The following is a 21,048-nucleotide window of genomic DNA, read 5'->3' on the forward strand; positions in this document are numbered from 1 at the left end:
CCCCTCGCTTATAGGAACCACCTCCCAAAGGCCCATCCCTGCTTCCATCTCATAAACTTCCCAGCCCACAGCCTCCAGTGTTCCTCTTAAATACAAAGCTAATCACGTGACTCCTATGGGCCAACCCCTGCAGTGATGCCTATTCCACCCACAGCCAAAATCCACGTGCTAACAAGGGCCTGTAATGCATGACATCAGTGTTTCTCAAACAGCAAAGACAAATCACCTGGGGATCTTGTTAAAATGCAGTCTATGGGCTAGGGCTGAAGCTCAGTTGTAGAGTGCTTGCCTTGCAGGTGTGAGACTCTGGGTTCAATCCTCAGCACCACATAAAAATAAATAAATAAAGAGAGAGAGAGAGAGAGAAAGAAAGAAAGAAAGAAAGAAAGAGAAAGAAAGAAAGAAAGAAAGAAAGAAAGAAAGAAAGAAAGAAAGACATTGTGCCCACTTGCAACTAAAAAAAAACAAAAACCCAAAACAAAAAGACAGACTATGACCCAACATATGTGCAGCAGGTGAGGCTGATACTGGTAGTCCATGGACCCCACTCTGAGTAGTAAGGCTCTCCATGTCCTATTTTCAATTACTTCTCTGATATTCCATTCTGTCCTCTCCCTTGCTGTCTCTACTGCAGCCATACTGGCCTCCCTGCTGTTCAAAGAATACACCAGAAATGTTCCCTTTCTTAAGGCCTATGCACTAGCCATTCCTTTAGGCTGGAATGTTCTTACCCAAAATAGCCACTAAGTTAATTTTCTTGCTTTCTTCACATCTTTGCTCAAATGTTACCTTTCCAGTGAGGCCCACCCTGATGACCCCATTTATATCACAACCTGTCTTCCTCTGTCCCCAAATTCCAGGTCCTGCACTCCAGGACATCTTTATCTTGCTCTTTTAATTTCATAGCTATAATGACATTTTATCCTACTTTGCAAACATAGGTATTAGTTTTGTTATTTAGCTTCTTTCCAATTCTAGAAAGCCAGTTCCTTGAAGAGTCTCCTTTTTTGTATGTTGTGGTTACTGTTGTTCCTCAAGAGTCTAGAACATTTGCTAACACATAGTATTTGGATTTTGAATTTAACTGTAATGAGAAGAAATCAAGATAATATGGCACAACTGTGCATTCCACTGTGCACACTTTGCTCGGGACATGACATATTGCTCCCAGGTGCTGCTTGGCATATTCTAAAGGATTTTCTTGGTCAAAGTGCAACAAAGTAGTTCATACTTGAGACTTTTCATGTTTTCCTTTCTTTTTCTCCGGGTGACTCAAAATGTTATTTTCTCTGATAAACTTTCAGTATCTTCAGAGATAAATTTCAGAAAATAAAAAAAATAGTATTTGTAATTACTGCCTTCCATCCTACCTATGACTCAGATGGGTAAGTGCCTCTCCTGCACTTCATTGTCTTTAAATTTAGTAAAGCAATCAAGTATGTCTTTTATGATGGCAAAATTTGATTCCCTTTTAATTCCACCAGTCATTTTATCCTCCTTCTCCCTTCATTTTTCTCATCCTCCTACATTACTAAGCTTTAACCAGGCATTGTTTGACTGACATTGTAGTTAGTATTTTTATATAACTAAGAAGATGATTTCATGGAATAATGGCACAAGCTAACTTTACTGATTTAGCTCTTGAATTGATCTCAGGCACCATGCAAAAAAGATCAATATATTGCCTTGATTTTTAAAACTGGATTTTCCACTTGTCCATCTTCAAAAAAGGAATTTCTTAAATCTTAGGTTGAACCATATGAAATTGCTATTTATGTAAGTCAAAATGGCTGAATAGTGACAATTTCATATGGTTCAATCTAAATATAATCAGGAGGGTTTCTACCCACCTCCCTTCAGAGAACAACCAATTCCTTAAAAAAGAAGCAAGCCTAGTGGGTTTTAGAACAAAAAGCTTCTTAGAAAATAGGGCACTTAGCCTAGGTGAAGAACAACCATTCTTGATGTTCCCATCCTGACTACCATGGCCCCTCTGTGCAAAGCTCTGGGCTGAAAAACAAAACTGGCTGTGAGTACTGAATAAGTAAGGTCATGGGGGGATTTCCTGTAACCATTCATGCTTTATAATTATACTCTCTACCTTAGTTCACTTACAGAAATACAATATTGTTGCAGCTTCATATATCTTTTCCCTAAACCTTGCCACTGCTTTTCCAATATTGTTTCCTTCAGGCTCTGCTCATCTACTCAGATCTTTAGCCAGTGCCAAAGGATTTGTGTAGGTACTTGAAATTCTACTATGATAGAATTGCTTTCATTCACCATCCTTTTGAGTCACACTCAAGAGAGTCTATGTTCTAGTTATCTACCATGTGTAACAAACGACCCCCCCCCAAACACAGTGGTGTAAAACAGCTGTTTTATTATGCTTGATTATTCTATGGATCAGGAATTCAGATGGGACATAGCAGAGGTAGCACAATGATGCCTGGGGCTTCAACTGGAGCATTTAAGGACTGGGGTTGACTCTGTGGCTGAGGTCTAGGATCATTTGGGGGGCATTTTCACTTATGAGTCTGGAGGTTGCTGCTGGCTCTCCAGGCGGTCTCTCTGAGTGGGCTAATCAATGTTTCACAGCATGGTGGTTGGATTTAAAGAGAAAATGAAGAGACCCAGGTGGAAGCTGTATCACCTTTTCTGACCAAGCCTTAGAAGTCACATAGCATGGGGCTGGGGTTGTGCTCAGTGGTAAAGCAAATGCCTAGCTTGTGTGAGGCACTGGGTTTGATTCTTAGAGCTGCATATAAATAAATGAATAAAATAAAGGTCCATCAATGTCTAATTTTTTTAAAAAAGAAGTCACATGGCATCACACCTATAATAACAAGCCTGTGCAGATTCGTGCAGAAGGGATATTGGTGGTGACCTCCCAATGGGAAGAGTGTCAAAGGCACATCACAAGAGGAATATGTGGAATGGACAATGTTGTTGCAGCTCATAAATATTAGTTGTTATTATTAGGCAGTCTCAGGTCATTTTGTTGAATGTAAATTGTTCAAATAATGATTCTCAACACTTGATTTTTAAATCATGGAGTGAGTTTTGCAACTTTTCATGTACTTTTAAGCATTTTTGCACATTTTCTCACACTGATTCAAGTTTCACACCCCTCACTTATAAAGTTCTAATTTATTGAGGGCCTGTGTGTAGAAGAAGTATCAGCTGTCAGCTGGAAAAGTGGCTTCCGTGGAAGAAAATTGAGGTTATTTTTTTGTAGTGAATTTGAATTATAACTGGCTACATTGATGACTGATGGCCCAAAGTCCATTACAGTCCTTGAAGGATCAATATTTAGATCTAGTTTTTCTATCTGTCTTAAAATCCAGGAAGAGATGTCTGTCTCCTGCTCAGCAATATGGCAAGCATCAGCTTGACCTACCTCCAGCCAGCAATGTAAGCACTGTGGCTCTTTGTGCTTGCATTACAGCTTTAATCTTGACAGCAAACACTGAACAAAAACTGGCCATGTAATGTCAAATACAACTCAGAAATTTTAAATATAAAATCAATGTTTATACAAAGATAGTGAAAACATGTTAAGTAAATTAAATGAACACTGATGATTGAAAATTAGTTTTTAAAAGGATGAAAAAGGCAAATGAGAAGGTAGACAAGATTACTTTTATGTTTTGCAATTATGCAATTATCCTAGGTTGAAATTATAAAAACACAGAAATTATAAAAACATGGACTGGATATTGTAAATGTTAATTCTTATGCTAATTTGCTTTTAGACAATTCATTTAGAGCTAGAGACAAATGTGAAAATTCATTAAGGCATTTGTAAACCAGAAAAACAGGAATAACTGGATGAAAATGAACTATAAATAAAACCCCCAAATGTAGCAATGTGTGTGAAGACTCAAACTTCTAGGAAAGAAATATATAAATAAGCTTTAAAATGCTTAAAGGATTGTAAACCCACCCCCTGCTGTTATCTCTATAAAGAAAGACACTATATCTGTTTCATTCAATATTCAATTTCCATTCTATAAATATTTACTTATGGCATGTTAAATTATCAATATTTGAAAAAATGAACTTGGAATATTTAGTTTAATTTTTAATTAGTTTGTTGCTTTGACTAATCATGTTCAATCCAAACATTTTCAACCACTTTATTTGTTATCAATTAATCTGGAGCCAAATTAGGCAGAGCATTATTAGAAATAAAAAGGACTGTGAGATGCAATTCCTGGCTTCATTTTTTGGGGGTAATTTACTTGAGGACAAAATATGTGAAAAAAAATCCTCAAACTATTTGAATAATAGTTTAGGATAACAATAGAAAATCTGTCATAAATTTCTGTCTGATTATTGAATCAATTGTAAACATTCATTTCTTATCCTGTAGTATATTAGGTAATGTTAACCATCCCAATACAAAAAACAAAGAACTAATGACCTAAATATAAAAATATCCCTTTCAATACAAACTGATGACAAAATACTAAGGGAATTTCCTCCAAGAACCAAAAATGAAGCAGAAAACTGAAAAATTAGGATTTTAAGGGTGGAGTTCAAGCTCTTTCTGCTCAGTGGAGTGGTCATGGGTTACCAAGGGAATTAGTTTTTACATGCCAAATGGGGACACACACCTACACTTAAGGCCAAAGGAAATCCAGAAAGGAATGACTTTTTAAAGCCATGAACCTCAAAGGGAGCAGAAGTAACATCTACCTCCTTCCAGGGAAACAATCACTCTGTTCTCCCGGTCCCCACCTGAAAAGCTAAAATCTTAATTCTGCTCAATTGAGCTATGGTTCACATATATACTCCCTTTACAGTCCAGTAAACCCCAACTCATGAAATGAACACAAAGAGTGCTCTCCACCCAGTAATTCCCCTGGTAGAAACAAATGCCAAACCAAGCCACAAGGGATTCATGCAGAAAAAGCCTTACTAAATATGAGTTTGACACTTAAAAAAGCATAAGGATTAGCACAAGGCAACCAACACAGTCAATGGTTGGATGAGACCCTCAAGTCCTTCAGATGATGAGATTTTAAGATTACATACTATGAACTACTTCTATACATGTTTCTAATTCTCATGTCTCCTCAGGAAAATAGCATTATTGAGTCATGAGGGGGATTTTGTGGAGAACTGCAATCTTTGGTCATAGCATTAAGAGCTCTTGGTTTCATAGCCCTACGAGCCCTCTGAAATTGACCTATTTTTTTTTAAAAAAGAAAAATATGATAAAATATCAAGGTAATATCAAAAAAGACCAGACAGGCTTGAAAAAATTGATTTGCTTTGAAATGAAAAAATACAGTCATTAAAAGACAAACTCAGTGGATAGATTGAGTTGCAGATTAGGTAGAACTAAAAAAAAAGAATTAGTGAAATGGAAGATAGAGGTGAGAGTTTCACCAGAATTCAACACATTCTGAGAGTATGGGAACAATTGCCTCAGATTGGCATGATAAAAAGAGGAAGCTATGAAGGGGGTGAAATTTTAGATGAACCTTAAAATCTGGATGTGTAAAAGAAGGTGTTTCAGTGGAAGGACATATTAAGATAAAAAAGATATCCGTTGGATTTGAAAGAGATACAGAACAACCACCATCTGATATTGAGCTTCAAGTTTAAAGAAGAATAAATTCAGGTATGCAGGTAACTTTAAAAAATTAGAAAAGGTAACAAACAAACAGAATACACACACAAATCCTGAGCTGATGCTTACTTAATTATATTGGCCTGGCTATGTCATGAGTCCATCTCTAGCTCAATTATTGTTACCCTGGAAATGAGCTATTACTTTTATTGACCAGGCTGAGTCACCTTGCGTATGGTGTGGGGCAGCATTATATAAATCACTGAGGGTACTGTGATGAAAAAAAAAATGTAGGATAGATTCTAAGCAGCAGAGGAGCAACTGTTTTGTAAACTATATTGTTATCTCCCCAACTAAATTGTAAATTTCATGAGAACAAGAACTCTCTTATATTTCATTTTATCTCACACAATGACTATCTCAGTTCCCTGTTACAGTATAGTGCTCAATAATATTTATTTTCTTTTTGCAGTGTTGGGGATTGAAGCCAGGAATACCCTACAATTGGGCTTCATCCCCAAACCCCAACCCCCTTATTTTGAAACAGGGTCTTGCTAAGTTGCTGAGGTTGGCCTCAAACTTGGGATCCTCCTGCCTCAGCCTCCCAAGTTGCTGCAAATATCAGGGTGCACCATTGTGAAGGGCTATTAATTTGACTTAACATAACTTCCTTTATTTGTGAAATGGGATAGTTAAAATACTTGAACTCCAAGATCCTTCCAGCTTTAATAAAATTCTATGAAAGATTCTCTGAGGACATATCATATTGGGCCCCACGTTAAGCACTTTTTCTGGACTCTCTAGAAAAACATTTGAACATTTATTTGTAGGTAAAACTTGTAATAGACATTTTCAACTTCAAAAACTTCAAAAGTTTTACAAAGTCACGTCAGATGTGTATATTCTCATGTCTTTTTCAAGTCAATGATTCACAAGATGAAGGAAGAGTTGTGGTAATTGTGTATGGGCCTTTTCTCAATATTCATTTTTTTTTTTTTTTTGCAATGGAGATCGAACCAGGGATGCTTTACCATTAAGCCATATCTCCAGTCCTTTTTCCTTTTTATTAGGAGACAGTGTCTTGGTAAGTTTCCTAGGCTGACCTTGAACTTGTAATCCTCCTGCTTCAGCATCCCAAGTAGATGGGATTACAGATGCATACCACCATGCCCAGCTCCATATTCATATTTTCAATTGAATGTTTATTTTTCACTGTTTCTAAGAAATGAGAGATTTATCTTCATCCATTCCTCTTCCAATTATGTCCACTTTGAAATTCATTGTCTTAATTAGCACTTTCCATTTTGATTAGTAATTCTACCTTTTTTCTTCTTTTTTTCCCATCCAACTGTCCACCAAGTGCTATAAATTCTACCCCCAAATATATTTTACATCTCTCTCCTACTCTGAATTCTTGCTTCCATTCTCATTGTCATGGTTTGATTCACTTACTAGATATTCTGTTGATTTAATTTGTGATATGAATGTAGAGTGGTGAGAGAACAGACTTGAGCCAGTTTGCCTGGTTCAAATCCTGGCTTCAGCACTTAACTTTGTGATCTAGAGTAGTTTCATAACCTTTTTGAGACTCGTCTCCCTTTTCTGTAAAACAAGGTTAAAATAGTACCTCATAGGGGAAATGAGAACATTGTTTGAGTTAAAACATGTAAATTACTTAGATCAATGGTCTGGCACATAGTAGGTATTACATAAAGAATAACCACATTATTATTAATGGTTTTGTTTACAACATAATATTTTTGCTGAAAATATTTAAGTAGCTTATTCCTCCTGTAGACTGTAAAACTTATCAGAGTCAGGGATTATATTAGTATTCCTAGATTTTTAAAATAGTTGCATTAGTATTTTGGTCAGTAGCTCTCTGCATAGTGTAGGGGTATTTTAAAACTTGGTTAAATAAATTGTCAGAATAAGGCAGTTTTACATAATAACCACTAGATGGAAGCAAAGCCTTTTATAAAATCACTTTTTTTCCAGAAACTGCTGCAATATACAGATCTACCTCTTTTGTCTCCTTTATTTGTACAACCTCATTGTCACCACCAACAAAATATCATCATCATCAATAGCAACAGCTACAACAAAGGCAGCTCATGGAGAAGTCCAGAACTTTGTATATTGAACACAACTCAGAATTAAGGTTTTGGAAAGTCTTTGCTACAGATTTTAGAAATTATTAGTCAAAAATGCTGAAAATATTTTCACTGAGTGAAAAGCCAGCTGCCACCCACCCACACTTATGTAACAAGCATCTCTGAAGGCTCACCATAGGAAAGATGTAGACCCTTAGCTCTGTGAATCGTGACTGCTATATAACAACCCTGGGAATGACACACCTTTTTTCAGAATTAATGAAGAATTGTTGGTTTCCTATATTGTTATATTGTTTGGGACAGAGTAATTTATGGATATTTATAGGTAATTATTTAATTACTGGGTTTACTGTCTTTTGGAGTTTTTATATCTCATCTTCAAATATGTATTTGGCATTTTTAATTTCTAGAGAATGGATTAATTTGTTTTTCCTTTGAGAAAAAGGGATCCCTTTTTCTCCTCTGGGGGTCCTCAGACTTTTCTTTCTTCACATGTTTCTCCTTTCTTACCTCCTCCCATCAGTGACACTTCACATTAAATTGTTATCAGCAAAGATTCCCAGTGGGGAGGAGGCTGTACATAGCTGGAAGATTCCATTGAGTCCTCAGCTTCCATTGAGTCCCTGGAGATGTTAATTCTCTCTCGCCCTCTTTCATTTTTCTTATGAAAATGAATTCACACTCGGTGGGACTTATTTATCTTAATGTCCTTAAATATACCTGGACACTTTCAGTTTTCTCTCCTCCCTTCCTTTCTTCATCCCTTCTCTATCTCCTGTCCCCCCTTGTTCCTCTTAAATTTCTACTTATTTCCTTTCTACAATGCAATACTATGTTAACAATACAACAACAAGATCCATTATAATATAGTTTTGATCTCAAAGGTAAGAGGAGTTTTCTTGCATACTAAGTATAAGCATGTGATGTCTTGGTAGCAAAAGAAATTTCCACTTAAAAAGCAATGCTCAATCATTGCTATCATTGCCGAAAGCGGAATGAGCATCAGTTGAATGCACAGCAGAACCGAAGTGCAATGACCTAGTTAAGATCACACCAAATCAGTGGGATGAAAACTGATTTTGATTCCAGTCTCTTTTTTTCTTACCACAATTTCTTTCCAGGTGGAGAGAGGCTTTACTTGCCTGCTCATTGCTCAAACCAAATTTCCATCTGCGATTTAGACTTCTTTAAATGTAGTCAGAGCCTTAGCAGTGTGGAGTCGGGTTATCGCAGCTGAATTCAATTTCTCTGGATGCCCTCTTTTCTTCCCACAGAGCAGCCAAGTGAGAAAGCTCATCCAAGGAATAGGAAGGACGGAATTTAGGTTACCCTCCTGTGACCACGGCTGCTTAGTTCACCCTAGTCACTAAACACAGCTGCCCTGGACAAATGAGCTTAAAGCCCCCACCCCCACACCCACCCACACACTGCTAGCCTTAGTGGAGAGTTGACGGAATATTCAACGAAGCAAAGCAGGTTTCTGTATTCCCCTGGGGCAACATGACTTCTGCTAAGTATCTAGATTTTGAACTACGCAAATGTATTAGGTGAGTCTATTCTATACCTGACTCCCCCCTGGCTGGCACAAAATGTAGACATAACTACAGACATGTGGGTTTGCTTCTCACAAGGGGCTGATGGAGAATTCTCCAGCACGTGGGTGAAGCTACTGCCACGTGATCTGCCTTCCTGGCCTCAGAATTGGCCTCACAGCTGCCTTATGTAATATAATCTGTTTGCTGATGGGCTCCTGCTTGATTGGTTCTAGGGTGGGAACTGTAAAACCTGTGCACAGTCCCCGTGAGTGCTATACCAGACAGCTGATTTGATTTTGTATTTCTTGTACACCAAGAGGTTAAACTGAGACTTGCTAAGGAAATAAACGTGGGTGCACAGAGAGGCGAGGAATGATCTGGATGAATAATAGCGGCAGTTGAGGTGGTCTGAGTTAGAGGTGTGTGGGTGAGGGAGAGTGAAAAAGAAAAGCAGGGAATTAGGAGGGAAAATGCTCTTGCCACTAGCAGCTAACCATAGATCATTGGAATGCATTCCTTATCAAATGTGAGCAGGAACCAAGGAATGGAATAGTGCTGCATAGAATACCTAATAAACGAAGTGGCTTTCTCTTGCTGCCCTTTCAATCTAAATTCTTAAGTAAAGATACGCAGCACATGGCTGGGCTTTTACAAGGAGGCAAAAAGTAGAAAGGCAAGACTCATCAATGGAGGATTTGCCACGGAAGGCATAGCTTATTATACTCTATTAGACACACACACACAGAAACACACACACACACACACACACACACACACCATATTTTTAGTTAAAACACTGAAAACGTATCTATGTGCTTTGGAATTTCTTTCATCCATCTTCCCAAATTGAGGGGACTGCACACTGCTTTTGACTATTTTGGAAATAGTTTAACATAAAGAGCCAAAATCTTTACCATGCTGCCCTTCGGAATTGCTTTATTTTTACTTTTCTATAAATATGCCCAGCAACGAGGCATTTTGAGAGCTCCCTAAGAAACAGTGCTTTGATTTCTCTCGTGCAAACCTCTATGAGAACTAATGCAAATCTCAGTGGGTCTTCCATAACCACCAACTTATGACTATAAAGTTGAACATTAATGAGTTCTCTATAGATCTTCTCCCCGCCTATAAAAAATTCTTTTTGGTATGGTAATTTTGTTTACTTCTCCCGAGAGCCAGTCGTTACTTAAATTCACCAACAGAGGGCAGCGCATTTACAGAAAATGCGTCTGTTCCCTGCCTTGGCTGATCGCTTTCCCTTCTTATTTGTAGGATGATGAAATAGTTTTTATTCAGAGGTATTTTCAGTTCAAATTCAAGTTCTAGAACTTTGATTTATTATTAGCCTGTGTTCTTACTTGGGTAGCAGGGACGAGAGAAAAACGGGTCTGTCTGCTACCCTCGTGTTTTACCCCCATTCAGGGTTAGCCTCAAAAACTGCAAATTTTCAAGCTAATAAAACCAGCCTGATCGGGTATGGATCTGGGAGCATGGGCTCCAGCTTCTCTAAAATGACAAATCGCCTCACGTTACTCAAGAAATCACAAAAGATTCACACCCACCCCTTCCTCCCCCGAGCTTTGTCCTTCTGCAAGTGATTTGCAATCCCAGACAAGTATTATATAATGATGAAGCAGAAGCCTGGAGCTTTGGCTTGTTATTTCTTTCGGAGAAAAGACATTAAAAAACTGTTATTATAGCACCATCCTAAATGCCTGTGAGAAAAACATTTCTGACAGCGGTTAGAATGACAGAGCAGTGGGACTGATCAAAATTTGCATCCGTGCTAAAGACTGTGACCATTTGCAGTTGCCCAAGGGGGAAGTTCGAATGAAAACACACAATTTGGTGGGCTGAATGGACAAACTAGAGATCTGAAGTGGGGGAAACCAGGGTCTACCTGGCTGGCTGGTAACTAGCTAGCTGAGTATCCATAACGTCTCTGGGCCTCAATTTGTGCAAGTTGGTGATCAGATGATCTTGAAATTTCTTCCATTCTAACAAGTAATCATTCTCTCAAGAATGAATGTAGATGACAAGATTAATTTGACCTCTCCACACTCAACAATAAAGCAGTTATTTTGCAGGATATTGCATTATTTAAAAGAGCTTTGCATACTATATTTCATAAATTAGAAGAAAGCCCCATTAGTTTGCAGTAATTTCTTTAGTGTTTGAATGGCCATTAGCCCCAGAGCATGGAATGCTAATAACAACAATAAAAACCAGGTTTAAGTTTGGATCCCGGATCTGCCTTTTTTTTCTTCTGTGTGACCTTGGATATATTATTTAACCATCTGGGTTTTTGATTTGTAAACTGAAAAAATCTTTTAGGGTTATAGTGAGAGATAATGAGCTAATTAGATGGCCAGACACACAGTGAGCTGTCATTATATGGGAATTCTTTGATACTATTGTTTATTATTACTACTAAAACATACAAACTGTACAACTGATTAAAGAGTTATTTAATCTTAAGAACTATGCAATATGTAGCTCTCTTGGTTAAAGTTTATTAACTTAGGAACATAGAATTTGCAAAATCTTGAAATTTAAGGAGGATTTTTAAAAGACAGTATCCTGTTTTGGAAAATGATCTCATTTTGGTCTCCAAAAATTGGAATTTGGGGAGTGTTGGAATCTATTGTCTTTGCCTACCATAGGGACAGCATGATAAATCTTTTGTTGGGGTTACAGGTTCCCACGGTAGGGGTTCCTGATGAGTAGAAAATTCTGGTGCCCAATGGTGGCAGGATGAGGCAGGGATTCTACCATGTCTGGGTAGAAGCCCTTTGATCATTCCTGAGTCTCTTTTAAAGTTTTTTATTACTCAGTTGGAGACAGAAAAGAGAATTTTCCTTGGGATTATAGCTCAGTTGTAGCTTAGTATGTTCAAGGCCCTGAGTTCAGTCCCCAGCAACATGCACATGTGTATGGACACATAGAATTATTGAGGAGAAAAATGGTGGAAGGCAATACCAATACCATACCAATCAGTTAAGCTGAGTCCAGAGGGCATAATGTGAAGTAGCTTAATTAAATATGTGTGCCCAAGGCATGGGGATTTCCTCTTTAAGTTTTCCAGGCCTATGTATATATAAAGATGGCTTGGTCACCTCAGCTTGCCACAGGCTGCTTTCTGTGAACATCTGTGAGTCTCCCTGAGGTCTTTTTCTGACTGGGGAGTATGCTCAGTCCACACTTAGGCAAGCTTTGTGTGACAAATTTAATGCCCTCCCCTGCAACACAGCAGCTCTCAACCAATAACTAGCATGGGAGTGGGTGGAGAAACAGCTCAGTTTCTTCCATATCAGTTGGGTTAACTCTGAGGCATGTTCTACACTGTCTCCCCAAATTCCCTAGAGGTTGTGCTCCCTTTATTGGTTTCCTTGACTTTCCTGGACCATTTATCTCCCCTACTGGGTCTTCTGGGATAATCTGAACTAAGAGACTGGGATTAGGGTTCTATTTCAAAGCTAACTTTTTTTTCTGCATACAGAAAATAAGTTATGGCACTATGAAGATCTAGGTCTGAAATTGGGCACTGCCACTTATCAGCTTTACACCTTAGGGCCAAGTTTTTTTTTTTTTTTAACTTCTCTAAGATTCAATTTGTGTATTTAAAAATGATGTGTGTAATGATACTTAGTCATTAGAATAATGTAACAACTGAATATGATTCTGCTTGTAAGGTGCCTGGTATAGTGTCTGGTTCAATTTAAGTTTCAGTTTTCGAGTAAACATTGGCAATCACTGATTATTATTGTTCTTATTTGCCCTTGTAAATGTGTATAGAAGACTTCTTCTATTGGCCATAAAAGATGTCTTCTGGGGCTACAATGGAAATCAGAAGAGAAAAATGATCATCCGTGGTCTTTTCATTCCTGTGGCAGAATATTATTTCCTCAGAGCATTAAGCTTCATTTAAAAAAAATGCTATATGAGCAGGAAGAAATGGAGACACAAAAACGAAATGCCAGTGAAAGTGATCTGTCCCAGTTGCGCTCTGAACATGATAGGTGTGCAAGTGGGAGCTAGCACAGTGAACAAAGCCAGCATCTGAAGTATTATTTTTAGAAGCTGGAGAAATGCTAGGGAAGAAGTAAGAGGAGAAATATGCAGCATTTATGTAACACATTTCTAAGTAGCTCTGAGAGGAAGTTTATATTTAATGGAATTGTTAACAATTGGGATTGAAAGCCTAAAATAGAAGTAAGAACACTTAGCCAACTTGGGAGCATTTTGTTGGGTCTGCTGTAGAATATTAAGTTTGGAGAAGCAGGGATAGGTAATATACATGGAAGTGAACATAGCCCTGTTATTAAATTCATGTTGGATTTTTGTCTTAAGATTCTTACTAATGATCTTCTCTATCCTATTGATTGAAACATCTCTCTTCTTTGCCCATTAGCATATAGAATTCTGCTTCATTTTCCCTTAATGAAATAATGTTTTCAACTTCATTGCTTTTACTTCTGTCACTTCCCTGCTTGGGCCTGTGTTTCTTACTCTCCTACTACAGAAGCTCATGCTTCAAATTTCTTCTACTACTCAGACCCCCAGACACTCTTTACTCTGACTTATGGGGCTAGAAGGGGAAAATAGGTTGTGTTGTAAAGGGCTTTGGATGCGGGTGTCTTGGAGGTCTTTCAGGAGTTCATTCATGTTACCTACTGTGTGCTTTAGGAAGATATGAATAGCTCTGGTAGCAGTATGAATGGCAGCTTTGGAGAGGAAGAGACTGAAGCCAGGTTGGGAGGTTTTCATGATGGCTTAGGTGCATGGAGGACAGGATAGAAATTAGGTAAAGAATAGAGCCAAAAGGGAAGAGGGAATGCCTTTGAGAGGCCCCTAGAGCACTAATTTGGAAGAATTGATGACCAGCTGAGTGTGGGGAATGGGAGTGAAAGGGGATAAGGTAACTGGGGGAGTGGGACTCCAGTTTTCCACAAGTTTGTGGAGGGCAGTGATAGAGGGGCGAGCATAGAGTGGGACAGGTTAAAAATTTGATTTGGCTGCATGCTCCTTGGCCATTCATTTGCAGTTATCCTACAAATAACTGCAGAGACAAGAGCAGAGGAAGTAAGGTACACTCTTCCAAAAATTTAGTAATGAAATTATTGGGAAAGAGAGTAAGAAAAGAAGGTTAGTGGCCAAAATGATTGAGAAATCCATTATTTGAAAGGCTGATGACGGAAGAGAAAGTAGCAAATAAGAATGAGAAGTAGTCTGAGAGGTGGAAGGAGAGTCAGAGTGTCTCACTTCAGATGTTGAGAAGAAGGTTTCAAGAGCAAGGAACTGTGAGCAGTACTAAAACTATGAAAGTATCAGGTGAGATAAGTGAGGAAAAGTTCATGTGGTGGACATGTTGGTAAGAATCAACAGTTGGTGGACAGAGGTGGGTAGAGAAACAGGGTTGCAGGAGACTGAGGATGGGGAAGATGGGAAAGATGGGAGAAAGGGAGGAAGTGGAGCTGAAAAATCTTCTCAGAGGACTTTGATGGTGAAGAATTATAGCTGATCTAAAACTAGAAACCACCAAACAGGATCATTTCTTGGTCTAAACCCGGCTTCTTTGTTGACCTCTGCTAAATGCTATTTTGATCCTATTGATCCAGAGAGAGGCTGGTATGACAAAACAGGATCAAGAACTCCCAGGGCAACAAGTCCTGCAAGGTACTGTTCCAATAAATTGCTTCAAAAGTATCACAGGAGTATCCAAAGGTGTCTCTTTTTATGTGAAGCAAATTTAGTTTTTCCTCTTCATAGAGGGGAAGAAAATATAACCATGCCCTTAATGCTCAATTCTATAAGCAGGGACATAATTTGTATGCACTGCCCTGGTAATGCCAATGGGAAAGTTTTACCTGAAGACTTAATGAGGAAATTTAAGCAGATGGGATGGAAGTATTAAAACAAATGTTAGCTTTTCAGCCTTTCAATTTCAGGTATAGCATTTTCTTTTATGAACAAGGAGAATTTGCTAAATTAAAAGGAACAGGAAGCCTAGGTGTTAGGGGTAGTGATGAAGTCCTTGGCATTGTAAGAGCTAGTGATGAGAGAAGAAAGTGTGCATTTCTTTGGATAAAAGGGTGCATTTAAGCAAATGATGGTTTTCCAATTTGATTTGACTGACCGTCTGGAATGGCTGTGATGTCACAGGTACCAGGCTCTCTGCACTGGAGGCAGAAAGAAACATGAGAGATCATCTCTTTGCTAGAGGCTAGATCCCAATCCTAGATGTCTAGTTCCCAATCAAATCTATTTTCTAAAAATTATTGAGATAAACCACAGTAAAATCTTGTCTTAAAAATTGAATCTAGGCAATGATCACCAATGGCTATCTGAAAAAGAAAGGTGAGCAGACATTATATGCATCCTGACAGAATTACAAAATGCCATCTATGAAGTTGTCTTGTCAAAACAGCATATCAGATTCTAATCAAGCCTCTGGATTTAAAGATGAATTTTTATGGGATGGAGGAATGTGTTTATATAATACAGATGCACATAGCAAAATTCAGAGTATCCAAAGTCTAAAGGCAAAACTTGCCTTCTTCAATAAAATGAGGAGGTGAGGAGAACAGAAGAATTAGAAGCTGAAGATTGTAAGAGTCTTAAATGACATATCAAGTAATTGCAAAGCATGGACCTTATTTTGATTCTAAAACAAACTATAAAAAATATCAGTTTGGGAGATTTAAATACTGACTGTATAGTTAATAATATTGAGGACCATTAATTTTTAGTAGGAATAATGCCATTTATGGTTATGTTTTGGCAAAAGAATCATTGTTTAGAGTCACATATTGAAATGCTTCAGGATCAAATGATATCTGCAATTTCTTTCAGAATAACCTAAGATGGGCATGGTGGTACATGCCTGTAATCCCAGCAGCTTGGGAGGCTGAGGCAGGAGGAATAATGAGTTCAAGGCCAGACTCAGTAACTCAGTGAGACCCTGTCTCAAAATAAAGTATAAAAAAGGGGTGAGGATGTGGCTCAATGGTTAAGCACTCCTAGTACCAAAGTGGGTTGGGGGGAGAAATCTAAAAGGAGTGGGGAAATGAGTAGGGGTATATGAGTCAACTGCTTTTTAAAACTGGGTGATGGGTACATGGTAATCTTTTTTTCTACTTTTATTCATTTAAAACTTTCTATAATAAAAATAATTGGCAAACATAGGTCTAGCATCTTTCAAGATGATTAGGTATTCAATTGAGATTTTTTTCCCTAGTATACTAGTTACCGAGCTACTATGTGTCAGGTACAAGGCACTTGTGTTCACATGGGATGAGAAGAATAACACATTTAGCTACATTTCTCATGGCTTGAATTGAGACATCCTGGCATCCTTTTATCTGTTTTTCCTTTCATCTTGAAGATGTTATTTCAGATGTTGATGTGAATTTTGGCATTGAGTGGGTTGAGCACAGTGTTACTGTGTGGCAAAACAAACTCAGAGACAGGGAGTATGGAGAAAAGAGGTAGATGCTGTGCCCTGTCATTGCCCCAGCTGCATGCCCCTCCACAAGGAGGAACCACTCAAGTCACTTAATGTTGGGCTCAAAATGCTTGCAATATAGAAGGAAATACTCATCACAACAAAAAAATAGTAATAATAATCATTTATTAAGTGATTCCCACATGCTAACTTGTACTAAATATTTTACAGCCATAGTCTAGTGTCTTCCTTACAGAAACCTTATGAATTAGAAATGATTGCAGTGTTGTTATTATTATTCCCATCTTTCAGATTGGAAAAAGTGTCCTATTCAGTGCCATATAACTATTAGTGGAACCAGGTATTAACCTGTTTCTTTTTAACTCCAAGGCTGTGCTATTTACTACAACACCAAATGCCCTTTAGCCTTTCTTTTCTGTATCTTGGGAGTTGTGATGAAGACAAACCAACAGATTTAGAGGGTTACTGTTGCTCTAATTTCTCTCCTTTATATTATTTGTAAGTTCTCCAAATGCTATTTCAGTAGATCTTGGCTCTTTGAACAGAAGCTCCCAAAAGCTCTATGTGGTGCTTAACCATTAATGCACACATGACTTCCACATTGGATGTGAATTTTCCATACCTATCTTTGGCCCAGCATGGGACTCTCACTGCTAAGGAGAAACCTGTTAATTTTGGGTCTATTCAAGATATCTGGGCATTGGAAATCTGGTTGTATCCAACTGGCTACAGAATTACCAAAGTGTTGGGGACTTTCTCTGTGCGAAATTATCCCCCATTCTTTGTGTTTGAATCTGTGATGTATTTTGCATACTTACATTTATTCAATGAATCTAATATGTTATCATTAAAGTTATGCAGTCTAAATATGTGACAGTAGGAGATGATAGGGTTTAGAATGTGAGCTTTGGATTCTGACAGGTCTGGTTAATACATACAATTTAATAGCTCCATGGCCTTGGGTGACATATTTAACTGCTCTGAGCTTTAGTTTTTTATCTGTAAAACGAAGATAATAACCTAGAGAATAATTGTTATGAGGATTAAAGGACATGGCCTGATGCCTAACACAGTTTGAACTTGATAAGTTGCTTCCCTTGTTGATTTTAGTATCACCCTTCACTGTTATGTTTATTATTTTCTTGGCTTCTGACCAATGACTTTAAAACCAAGAAATCCCTCTGTGCAAAGAGCCAAAGACCCAGGGGTCAGATTTGTGGATGGAGGAGGAGGTTGGGTTAAGTATAGCAGAGGAGGATGAAGTTAAGTTTGAACAAAAAGTTAATAAAAAATAAGATTTGGTAACATTGTGGATTCTGATTTAGACAGGGAGAGCTAATTCTGAGTAGACCAAGAGAACAAACAACATGTGTGTACTACATAGGAAATGAAGTCCCTTCCCTCCCTCCATGATTGCTCCTTAGAAAAATAGGAATTGCTGCCCTCTATTTAAGTCTGTATAAAACCTGAACTACTTTAGTGTGAAAGATAAAGTACTATTTGGGAGGAACATTAGAACAATATTAATTTGGGACATTTATACAGGTTTCCTGACAGATTACTTAAAATGTAAGCAAAGAAATATAACATAAATTTAGTAATTATAACTGTGGTCATGACTCCATAGCAATGATTTGAGATTGTTATTAAACAAATCTTTTAGCCATTAAAGATTTTGTGTTACTGAGAAGTATATTAAGATAGACCATTAAAGAAGTAATTATAATACTTCTGGGATAAATAAATTTTAAAAAAGCTCTGCAAGGGGGTACTTTTGAGATAAACTTCCCAATGCTCTCATCATATAGGAAATCAAAAGATGCTGCATGTCAGTTAGCTCAGAATGAATTGAAGATGACGATGTCAAAAATAATTATAGTGACAATGAAAACACTGATGCATAGCTACATAAACCCATTCAAGATGAATAACTTATTTCCTGATCTATGAATTTGGTAAAAAACCCATTTAACATCATAATATAATTTATGCTATTATACATACGTGTAAAAATTTAGAAGTAAGATATTATAAGTAGGCATTTGACTACTTAATCTATGGCTCTAACAATTTATGTATTTAAATTGCCTCCAATTTGGGAGGAGGGGAAACTTCTCTTTGGAAAACTAAAAAGTTGCTTTAGATTTGAACCTATGAAATAAACATACCTTTTGGTGTATCAAGGGGATTATATAAAGAAATGCAATAAATTGGTTGAGAAGGGTAGTTACTCAGAATATGAGAATTCCAGAAGAAGAAATACAGCTTAATGTGAGGTCAAGAGCACAGCATGGAGCCAGTAGGCTTGTTTGGAGTTTCTGCTTTGCTACTTATGAGCCCTATAATATTGGGTAAATTATTCAATTTCCCTGTGCCTCGGTTTTCTCACCTGTCAAATGAAAACAATATTTTATCTAATATATTGTTACAAAAATTAAATGAGTTAATATCTGTAAAGGGTTTACAACTGGGGGTGGTACATATTAAGAAACTATGTGTCTGATTGATAGATTAAACCCTATATCTTTCCTTGATACAATTGGCCTTACCCAGGAGGAGTTCATGCCTCTGTTATTTTGTCTCTTTTTATGTTAAAGGATATAGGCTTATATATTGGTCTATTTATTTATTTGCTTAAGACTTCTGGGGTCATGCTGGAGATGTCACAATCCTAGGATACTCTCTTTGAGAGAAGAAATCCCATAGCCACCTGTGGACTGTGCCCTGAATCCCTGTTAGTTTGCTCAAATTCATACTATCCTCTATCAGAGTGTTGTCAAAAGGTTGTCCTGTGGAAAATGCTGAATTCTGTCAAGGATATGAGGTAGCAGGAATGCACATATGCTGCTTTGTAGCAGGATCAAATGTCACAACTACTTTGGAAATTGGTTTGGCAGTATTTGCTAAAGCTTAGCCCATGCCTGTGACCTAGCAATCCTGCCTGCAGTGATGTTCCCAACAGAAAGGCATACACATATTCATCACAAGTCACAAACTTGAATGTTCATGGCAACTTTATATACTTTATAAAAAACTATAAACAAATATAGATTTTTTCTGGAATCATACCCAGAGGTACATCAATCCTGGAATGGAAAAATGCATTTTGCAATATTTTCACAATGGAATATTACACAGCAATGGCAATGAACTACAATTCTCCATGACAATATGGATAAATCTCTTAAAGATAATGTTGAAACCAAATAAGCTAGACACAAGAAGAACACACACTGCATGATTCTACTTATATAGAGTAGGAAAAACAGGACAAATCTATAATGATACAAGTCAGGATAAGGGATACCTTCAGAGAACACTAGTGACTTGAAGAGTAAAAAGGAGGGGCTTTGGGGATGCTGCTGATGTTCTTTTCTTGTTATTTTTAATTTTTGGTACTGGAGAGTGAAGCTAGTGACACCCACTGAGCCTCATACTTGGTCCTTTTTATTTTTTATTTTGAGACAGGTTCTTACTAAGTTGCTTAGGCCTTCGCAAAGTTGCTGAGGCTGGCCTTGAACTTGGCAATCTTTCTGCCTCAGCCTCCAGAGGTGCAGGATTATAGGCATATGCCATTGCACCTGGTTTGTTGTTCTTATTCTTGATCTGGGTATTGGTTACTTGGATGTGTTCAGTTTATGAAAATTCATTGAGCTATATGGTTATGATATGCACACTTTTCTGTATGTATATCAGACTTCAGAAACACTTTTAAGGGGAGCACAGGTAACTTTTCCATACTCCACATGCTAGACATTGAGCATATGGAGTTATTAATGCTGCTGCAATCCAAACCTTGTATTCTAATTTTGTAAATGGTTTTGTTTTTATGTGTTTATATCTTGTTTCTCTAATTAAATTTTAAGCTCTTTGACGGGGATGACTGTGTCTTGTTTTTCTTTGTATTCCCACAGTAGAGGAACAGTATGCATGCTCATTAAATATTTGTTCATTTATCAGGAGGAAAAGCAGTCTTGCCTAGCTACTGCATGGAAGGGTATGGTTTTCATGTCCAATTGTAGCAGAATCTTTTAATAATTATGTTTCTTAATTTAAGACAGTCTTGGAATAGGGTGGCTATTTTGAGCTCTTAACCTTGTGTTTTAGACAATCTGATGTGCCAAATGCTTTGACTAAATTCTCTTGAGGTAAAGTGCCAGCTTTGGAATAGATTTTCTGAGAAGCCAACTTTTGAATGCTGGCAGAATGAAGTGGCTGACTGCCAGCTGGGGGCGGGAAAACTTGCTCTGAACTTTGGTTGACTACCTTGTTAACTTACTGCACCATGGATGAATTCTCTCTGGATCTCCAGGGCTGGAGGGGTGGGGGGGTAGAGAGGGAGAGAGGGAGGGA

The 21,048-nt window shown here is 37.7% G+C and overlaps 1 non-coding gene across 1 annotated transcript; it reads right to left on the bottom strand.

Annotated features, from left to right (window-relative positions):
* Positions 1 to 5,069: 5,069 nt before the first annotated feature.
* On the bottom strand, positions 5,070 to 5,196 carry LOC125614177. The gene has a single exon (XR_007344817.1). It is a non-coding gene; the product is annotated as a small nucleolar RNA SNORA25 (small nucleolar RNA).
* Between the last annotated feature and the right edge of the window lie 15,852 nt (positions 5,197 to 21,048).

This window comes from Marmota marmota, unplaced genomic scaffold, assembly GCF_001458135.2.
Source record: "Marmota marmota marmota unplaced genomic scaffold, marMar, whole genome shotgun sequence".
In the NCBI taxonomy this organism is placed as follows: Eukaryota; Metazoa; Chordata; class Mammalia; order Rodentia; family Sciuridae; genus Marmota; species Marmota marmota.